The 10,201-nt window shown below is 35.5% G+C and overlaps 1 non-coding gene across 1 annotated transcript; it reads right to left on the bottom strand.

The window, feature by feature from the left end:
- Window positions 1-6,791: 6,791 nt before the first annotated feature.
- On the bottom strand, window positions 6,792-6,896 carry LOC138836657 (U6 spliceosomal RNA). The gene has a single exon (XR_011374978.1). It is a non-coding gene; the product is annotated as a U6 spliceosomal RNA (small nuclear RNA).
- Window positions 6,897-10,201: the final 3,305 nt, after the last annotated feature.

Here is a 10,201-nt window from a genome sequence, read left to right as displayed (position 1 = left end):
TATATCTCCATCAAACTGCCCTACAAAAGATACTTAAAGATGTCCTACACATAGAAAACTATCCGGCCATGAAATGTCCCCCAAACAGAGAATGAAAGAGTCATAGGAAAACGGAGTTAGCACAACCCCCAAGAAGGTAGATAACATAGCAGGAAATACCAAAAACCTCTCAGTCCTAACTCTCAATATTAATGGACTTAATTCAATTAAGCAACATAGATTGTATAGTTGGATCAAAAAAAAAAGATCCTTCCTTCTGATGCTTTCAAGAGACACAGCTTGCCCACAAAAAACAACAACAACAACAAAAAAAGTAGTCTGAAAGTGAAAGGCTGGAATAAAACTACCAAGCAAATGGCCCCCATAAAAAGGCAGGAGTTGCAATCCTAATATCAGATAAAATAGACTTCAACTTAAAAATAGCAAAAAGAGATAAAGGTCATTACAGATTAATTAAGGGATCTCTCCTCCATGAGGATATTACAATTCTAAATATCTATTCACCAAACAACGGAGCACCCAAATTTATCCAAGAAACACTACTTTCTTTCAAATCTCACATAGATCCAAAGACACTAACTGTTAACACATCACTACCCCCACTGGATAGATCAACCTGGCAAACACTCAAATGAAAATCCTCAGATCTAAACAACTGCATAGATCAACTAGACTTAAAAGGCATCTACAGAATATTTCACCTAGCAGCATCCGAATACACCTTCTTCTCAGCAGCACATGGAACATTCTCAAAAATAGACTACATTTTAGGTCACAAAGCAAATTTGTCCAAATTCAGAAACATTGAAATTATGCCCTGTAGTCTCTCAGACCACAAGGGAATAAAATCAGAGCTCAACACCAAAAGCTACCAAAGAAAATCTTATAACACATAGAGGTTAAACAGCACACTGTTGAACCACCAGTGGGTCATGGAAGACATTAGAAAGGAAGTTGAAATGTTCATGATATTTAACAAAAATGAACACACAAATTACCAGCTCCTCTGGACACAGCAAAGGCAGTACTCAGAGGCAAGTTTATAGCTCTGAGTTCCTACATCAACAAATTGGAGAGTTCTGAAACCAACAATTTAATGAGACATCTGAACCTCCTTGAAAAAAAGCAGCAAGATAAACCCCAATGCAGTAGATGGAAAGAAATAATTAAAATTAAATCAGAATTAAATGAATTAGAATCCAAAAAAATAGAAAAAATCAACAAAAACAGAGTTCTTCAAAAAAATTACCAAAAATTGACAGACCCTTAGCAAATCTTATCAGAAAAAGAAGAGAACACACCCAAATAAACAAACTCAGAGATGAGAACGGAAACATCACAACAGAAACAAAAGATTCAAAACATTTTAAGGTAATACTTCTCAAACCTCAATGATGATAAGTTTGAAAATCTGGAAGAAATTGACAAATTTCTAGTAAATATCGATATGCCCAAACTAAACCAAGATGATTTAAACCAAATTAACAGACCCATATCAAGCATTGAAATAGAAACAGCAATAAGAGACCTTCAACCCAAGAAAAGCCCAGAACCAGATGTATTCACAGGTGAATTCTACCAGGTCCTCAAAGCAGAACTCATACAAATACTTCTATGGACTAGGAAGGTGGCTCAGTTGTCGAGTGTTTGCCTTGCATTCATGAGGCTCTTGGTTCAATTCCTCAGCACCACATAAGAAGAAAAAGACAGAAGTGGCACTGTGGCTCCAATAGTAGAGTGCTTATCTTGAGTTTAAGAGCCAAGGGACAGCACCCAGGCCCTGAGTTCAGGCCCCATGACCAATAACAAAAAAAAAATACTTCTCCAACATTTCAATGAAATTGAAAGTGAAAATTCACTACCAAACTTTTTCTATGAAGCCATCATTATCCTCATCCCAAAACCAGGCAGGGACTCACCAAAGAAAGAGAACTATAGACCCATTTCTTTGATGAACATTGATACAAACTTCTCAACAAAATTTTGGCCAATCAATTTCAAAAACTCATCAAAAAATCATACACCATGATCAAACAGGATTCATTTCAGGGATGCAAAGCTGGTTAAACACATGCAAATCAATTAATATAATTCATCACATCAACAAGAGCAAAGATAAGAACCACATGATTATCTCAATAGATGCAGAAAAAGCATTTGACAGATCCAACACCATTTATGATAAAAGCTCTGTAAAAACTAGGAATCCATGGAACATTCCTCAATATAATAAAGGCTTTGTATGACAAACCTATAACCAGCATTACACTTAATGCCAAAAAGCTAAAGTCATTTCCTCTAAACTCAGGAATGAGACAACAATGTCCACTCTCTCCACTAAAGACTTAAAGAGAGACTTCTCTGAAGAGGAAATAAGAATGGCAATAGACACATGAAGAAATGCTCAGCTTCTCTAGACATAAAAGAAATGCAAATCAAGAAAACATTGAGATTCCACTTCACCCCGGTTAGAATGGCTAGAATCAAGAAATCTAATAGCAACAGATGCTGGAGGGGATGTGGCCAAAAGGTAACCTTACTGCATTGTTCAACTTGACTTGTTTAACCACTTTGGAAAGTAGTATGGAGGATTCTCAAAAGACTCCTCATAGAGCTTCCTTATGACCCAGCAATCCCACTTTTGGGCATTTACCCAAATGATCACAAACAAGGCTATATTAAAGCTACCAATACAACTATGCTTATAGTAGCATTATTCACCATAGCTAAGATATGGACCCAACCCAGATGGCCCTCTGTAAATGAATGGATCAAGAAAATGTGATATGTGTGTGTGTGTGTGTGTGTGTGTGTGTGTGTGTGTGTGTGTGTGTGTGTGTGTGTGTGTGTGTGTGTGTGTGTGTATACATGCAATGGAATTCTATGTCTCCATCAGAAAGAATGAAGCCATCCCAAATTTTAGGAAATGGAAACACTTGGAAAAAATTATACTAAATGAAGTAAGCCAGAACCAAAGAAACATAGGTCCCATGGTTTCCCTTATTTGCAATAACTAGTATATATCTAGGAAAAGTAGAAAAAGTAAAAAGCATGTGCATATGACCATATAAGATGATGCTAAGCAAAATGAACCCCAAAATAGGGACACAAGTGGTTTTATTTTTTTGCTGTCGTTTTTAATGTATTTATAATGTACTGTGTGATTTTTGTTTGTTTGTTTCTTTTGTATGTTCTTCCCCTATGGTATAACCCTTGTTTTCACTGTATTTTATTCTGGTGCCTTTATCTTGTATATTCATTTTTCTAATTTGGAGAGGGGAAGGGAAATAACAAAATGCTGAAATAAGGATATAGGTTGACCCATTGTGACAATTAAATGTACAAGGCACTATGTTGAAAACGAACTTTACAACTTCGGGGGAGGAGGAATGGGAGGAATTGGGGAGATGGGAAGGGAAGGGGTGGTAGGGGAAAAACAAAGGAGGAGGTAACAATGCTCTATAGGAAATGTACTCATTACCTTACTCCTGTAATTGTAACCCCTGTGTACAGTTTTTTTTACAATAAAAAATACGAAAAAAGAAACTGCCCAAAAACTTGTTGTGGAAATTATAGTGAAAGAAACAGGAAGTAAACCTAGGCTCTATTACTCCCTAAAAGCCCAAATTACTCACTAAAATTAAATAACAAGTTAGGAACATACCATCACATTTCCCTAACTTTTTTTCTTTGTGAATTTCAAATTGAGCCTTTAATAAGGAAAAACAGGGGGAAAAACTTTGAAAGGATAATAATCATGAGTAATAAGTTTATCCTAAGAATGTCTTTTAAATAATTTAAAATCAAATAATATAACTGACCAGTTTATAGGTTAAAGTAACATGATCACCTTAATAGATATTTAAAAATATTTGATAAAATCCACCATCTTCTCCTAATGAAAACTATATGCAAATGAAGAATTGAAGGAAATTTTCTTGATCTGATGGGATTCATCTACAGAAACCAATAGCTAAACATCATACACACTGCTGATAAAGGTAATGCTTTTCTTCTAAAATCAAGAACAAAACAAAGATGTCTGGTTTATCAAGTCTGTGTATACTGTATTGGAAATTCTAGCCAATAAGGGAGGCAAGAAAAAGAAAAGCCAGATTGGAAAAGCAGAGGTAAAATTATCTTTGTTTTTGGCTGACATGATTATGGAACCTACCCAAATGCTCCTGGATTAGTGTTTGTTTCTAAATACAAGTTCAGAACAACAAACTCCCTGTACTTTTCTGTAAATTTCTAGTAATGATCAGTATGAAATTCAAAGCCATGAAAATGTCATAAGAGTATAGACTATCTAGGAAAATAATTTGGCAAAATATTTGTAAAATCCATATACCAAAGTAAGAAAATATTGCAGAGTAACCAAATAAGATGCCCAAATAAATTGAGTGATATAACTTGAAGAAAAGGATAAGAAATTAAATTAACAGAGACTATTGTCTCATCTGTTTCAGTTATGTTTCATAATACTTAATGCATTAGCCATGTTTGCAGGAGTCAAGTGTCTTCACCTACTTGACTATAGCTTTCCAGTTGGGAAGATGACATTTCCCCCCTTAATCGGAGCTGCTACCCACAGTTCTCTTAAGGACTTCTCGATATGTTACTTTCAAAATGAATTTTTTTGTGTTTTTCTTTTAACTTTTTTTCCCTCTTTTCTTTTTTGGAAAAGAGGATCAAACCAAGGAGATTGCTAGGCAAGCACTTTTCTCCGAGCTACATCCCAGCTCCAAAATGAAGTTTTTACTTGCCATTGTTTTATATAGAACTGAAATAAAATCAACTATTTGTCTAAAAACAAATTAATCTGAAAACAAAAAAAAAAATGGGATCACTGCTATAATCCCATCTATTAAGGAGGCTGAGATCTGAGGATCACAGTTCAAAGTCAGCCCAGACAAGAAAGCTTGTGAGACATTTATGTCCAATTAACCACCTGGAAGAAGAGGTATGGCTCAAGTGATAGAGCATAGTGTTGAGCAGAAAATGTAAGAGACAGTTCCCAGACCCCGAGTTGAAGCTCTTTGTGAAAATTACATGCACATGTGTGCACACACATGCATACACATGGATAAATAAATAAAAATAATAATGATAAATAAAAAAGTGAAAAGACAGGTGGCATTTGGATTCAGGTTATTCCACCAACTTGGGGATCTTTAGGAGGTTTCTCAACTACCTGGAACTTAGTTTAATGCCTATAAAAATAGGAAAAGCTCTATTTTCTTTGTAAGGTGCTTTGTAATTAGCTGAATAGACTTCTGCAGAGCATATATTGCAGTAGGCAAATTTTATTCCCTCTACTTTTTTAATACATGTAACAAAATGTAGCACTCTTAATTTTCTTTCTTGTCAGATAATAGGGCTTGATTAAATACACTACATATGTTTATGAGTTAATTTTTATGAGTTCTAAAAAGTTGAATATTCACATGAAAAGAAAGTATTGGACTGTAGGCGATGAGAGAAATGCCAGAAAATGGTTTTTACAATTGCATGATTGGTGCAGTAATGCTCTCTTTGATACTTGTTTTCAGCCTGTCTGGGGTAAAGTACAATTTCCATCTCAGTAATGATCTTAAAAGTCATCAACAGTCCCTTTATGCAGGCTGTTACATCCCCTCTTGATTTTCTATGGATCTTGCCTTTCCTGGTGAGCACAGGGAGATGTAAAGACAGGCAAGAGTGTAACTGACCCATTTCAGAATTGAGATTTCCCTCTTCCTAATGAAATAATACTTTATGTGCCTATGTAGCCTTTCCTCTTGCACACACTGGGCCTCCTTCAGACTCTTGACTATTCATCTTAGGAATTTATGTGATTTGTTTAAAAGTAGGCTTCAGTGACCTGAAATTTTACCAGCAGGGAAGTCTAATAGACCCCTTTAACACTAAGGGAAGCCTGCATCTTCATTGAATTCAGTTGTGAATCCATCAGAATCTGGACTTTCCTTGTTCGGAGACTATTGTTTCCATTTTATTGCTTCCTATGGGTCTGTTTAGGTTTATAATCTTTAGGCACAGTTGTGGCAGCTTCAAGATGTCCAAAAATTTTTCCATCTACTCTAGATTATTTTCAACTTGAGAATAGTTTTTTAAAGTAGTCCCTCATAATCTTTAGATATTTTTAACATTAGTTGTGATGTTCCTTTTAAACTCCCATGATTATTGTGTTTTGAGTCTATCAACGCTTGTAAGTCCAAGGGTATTTGTTTAATAAACTTGAGTTCACCACTATGTTTGTTGAGCACTGTAATTTGTTCTCCATGGATCCTTCATTGATATGAAGTAATATTCTTTGTCTCTTCTTATTGAATTTAGCCAACATCTATATTTTTCAGATATAATTCTTGCTATTTCTGCTTTCTCGCATTAGGTGTTTGTGCTTATTGTTTATAGTAAAAATGTGTTTCTTGAAGATAGTGGATGGTTGGCACTTGTTTTTGATTCAGGCTGCTTCTCTACAGTGTTTGATTGAAGAGTTGAGTCCATTGACATTTACATTACTATTGAGAAAAATGCTGTGTGTTTCCTGCCATTTTGTTGCTTTTGTGTTGTTTGCTTCTTTTCTCGCACTGTTTTTACAATCTAATCATCTAGTAGTGTTTTTTTTCTGGTTTTGATTGTCCTTGTCTAATGTTACACTTCCCTTTAGTATCTTTTGAAGTGCTGGTTTAATGGTCATGGATTCCTTTAGCCATTTGTATTGCATGGAAGGTTCTTTTCTCTGTCAGTTATGAATGGTAGAATTTCTTGGCACATTAATCTAGGTTGACAAAAATATGTAACACTTCACAAATTTGTGTGTCCTTTTTGTGCAAGAGTGATGCTAGTATCATCTGTATCATTCCCACTTTAGTGTATGTGTTGCTGATGCAAGCATAAACCAAATTTTTCACAAGCATTTCAAAAATAAAGGGAAGCAAGAGAGTAAGAGAGACCTTACCACTTGGGACCTGCCAATGTGCTTTATTTCAAAGTTGTCAGTAAGACAAGATATCATACCTTGAGGTATTATTCTCTTAGCCCCAACACTTTCATTTTTCTTCTCTGGGATCACTTTCTTTTTTTTTATTGTGAAAATACTGTACAGAAGGGTTACAATTACATGGGTAAGATAATGAGAACATTTCTTATCAAGCATTGTAGCCTCCTCCTTTGTTTCCCCTTCCCATCCCTTGCCATCCTCCCCCTGTCCCCCATCCAAATCTCCCCCCCCCCGCACCAAAGTTGTAAAGTTCGTTTTCGACATAACAACTTCTACATCTCATTGTTGCAATGGGTCCACCTGTATCCCTATTTAAATGATTTGTTTTTCCCCTTCCCCTCCACAAATTATACCAACATCAAATACAGTGAAAGCAGGGGTTATACTGTGGGGGAGGGTCATACAAAGCAACAAAGAAATAATCTTATATATGTGTTAAAAACAATCACCTGGAAGAAAAAAAAACATTTGAATACATATCTTAGGATTCATTTCCTTAACATCACCTTATCTGACCTTTTCTGCTGGACTCAAACATATACTAGATATTGCAAATAAGGGAAACCATGGAACCTATGTTTCTTTTGGCCTGGCTTACTTCACTTAATATAATTTTTTCCAGGCCTTTCCATTTCCTAACAAATGGGGCAATGTCATTCTTTCTTATGGAGGCATAGAATTCCATTGTGTATATATACCACATTTTCTTGATCCATTCATCTACTGGGGGGCATCTGGGTTGGTTCCATATCTTAGCTATAGTAAATAATGCTGCAATAAACATAGTTGTGCTGGTAGCTTTAGTGTGGTCTTGTTTGTAAACATTTGGGTAAATGCCCAAAAGTGGGACTGCTGGGTCATAGGGGAGCTCTATGTGAGGTCTTTTCAGGAAACTCCATACTGCTTTCCAAAGTGGTTGCACAAGTTTACATTCCCACCAACAATGCAGTAAGGTTCCCTTCTGTCCACATCTGGGATCAGTTTGTAAATGAAATACCTACACATAAGACTTATACCCAGGTTTTGCTAGTTGGAGTTCCAGCTAGCAAAGTTGGGGCATCTTCTTTTATATCCCATTCTCATCTTGTTCCTTAGAAAATGAACTCCAGGGAGACAAACCATTAGCAATATTCTAACATTTCAAGAAACAGCAGTCTCTTATTTCTAGCTTCTAAAAGTAAAGTAAACAGAGAACAGAGAAATTGAGTCATCTTAGACCTTATTGACTTGGAAATTTCAGAGACATTGTTTTGTTTGAGAGATGAGAATCTGGTGGTAGAAAACTTGTCATAAAAAGTTTTTATGTCATAATGAATAGCATGATCTCTAATAGAGAGCATTTTTCTTAACAGGACATGTTTGCATTGTTTGTAAAGACAAGGTTGTATTGCTTCTCTGCCAGAATAAATGGCACATGTAATTCCCGTTTAATACTCCTTTTAAAACTTCTGCTTATTTGCTTTTTATGTTTATTTCTGCAAATTGATTAGAGAGAAATTTGTTTATACCAAAACAGGACAATAGAAAACTGTAATTCTATTTCATTACAGGCTCAGTATTTCTGCCCTAGAGAATATAATCAAACAAAAGAGACCCCTTCTTTTGAACAGCTTTAGGCTGTTGGCAAGATTTCTGTTATGCACGCCCCACTGATCATCAAATGGGCCCTGGGATTAAGATTACTATCTCAGACTGAGGGCCAAATTTTGCATAGCAATTATAACTTGCTACTTAGAATTGTTTGATAGGGAATTCAGGATATGTGAAGCATTCTAATTAATTTTATATATTTTCTGTCTTATAGTGATTCAAAGGATCAAAATACAATTTAACCTAAGGATGGATGTAGAATAATCTAGGCTACCTCACTGTAACATACTATAATTTCTATTTTATGGAACAGGTAATAAGCATTGGTGTCTCACACTTATAATCTTAGCTATGCAGACAGTTAAAATCAGAGGATAATGGATTCAAAGCTAGCATGGGCAAGAAAGTCTATGAGATGTTTATCTCCAATTTAAACACACATACACCACACACACACACACACACACACACACACACACACACACACACACACACACACACACACACACACAGAAATAGTAGTATGGCTGAAATGTTAAAACACCAGCTTTGAGTGTAAAAGCTAAGGAACTGTGCTCAGACCCTGAGTTCAAACCCTAGTACTGACAAATACAATAAGAGGGGGAACAGAATCTCTTAAGAGAAAATAATGTTCCCAAGGTTACATATAAGCAGAATTGAGAACTCTCATTTATACCTGTGATCTCTGACTCTTCAGTACAATGCTACTTCATTCCATGCTCGGGATACTTCCTTATGTGATTGCATGTGTATTTACTTTATTGTATTAGAATATCCAGGACTTAACTCTCCACTTAAATGACATAGATTGACTCATTGTATCAAAAAGTAAGACCCATTCATCTGCTGACTAAAGAGACACATCTTGCTGACAAAAACAAACATATTCTCAAAGTGAAAATCTAGAATAAAATCTTTCAAGTAAATGGCCCCCATAAACAGGCTGGAGTGGCAATACTAATATTAGATAAAATAGATGTCAAATTAAAGTTAGTGAGAAGAAACAAAGGAGGACATTACATACTAATTAAAGGGAACTTTCTTACAGGAGGATATAACAATTCTAAATAACTATATACCAAATGCAGGAGCACCCAACTTCATCAAACAAATACTGCTTAACCTAAAAATCACATACAGACATCCAAACACATTGATGGTTGGTGACTTCAACACATCACTGTTGCCTCTTGATAGATTATACAGAGACAACTTCAGCAAAGAAACTTCAGATCTAAACAACTGCATTGGCCAACTAGACTTAACAGACATCTACAGAATATTTTACCCAGCAGTACCCGAATAAGCATTCTTCTTGGAAGCTCTTGGAACATTCCCCAAAATAGACCACATTTTAGGTCACAAAATAAATCTGTACAAATTCAAAAAATGAAATTATTCCCTGAATTCTGTCAGATCACAATAAAATAAAATTAGAGCTCAACACCGAAGCCATCACAGAAAATTATCTAACTCATGGACACTGAGCATCACATTGCTGAATGACCAATGGATCACTGAAGAGATTAGAGTGGAAATCCAAATGTTTGTGGAACTTAACAAAAATGAACACAAAATATCACCTCT

This window comes from Dipodomys merriami, unplaced genomic scaffold (assembly GCF_024711535.1).
Source record: "Dipodomys merriami isolate MVZ:Mamm:240054 unplaced genomic scaffold, mDipMer1.0.p SCAF_25, whole genome shotgun sequence".
Classification (NCBI taxonomy): Eukaryota; Metazoa; Chordata; class Mammalia; order Rodentia; family Heteromyidae; genus Dipodomys; species Dipodomys merriami.
The sequence above is the reverse complement of the archived record's forward strand: the minus strand, read 5'-3'. Positions and strand labels throughout refer to the sequence as shown.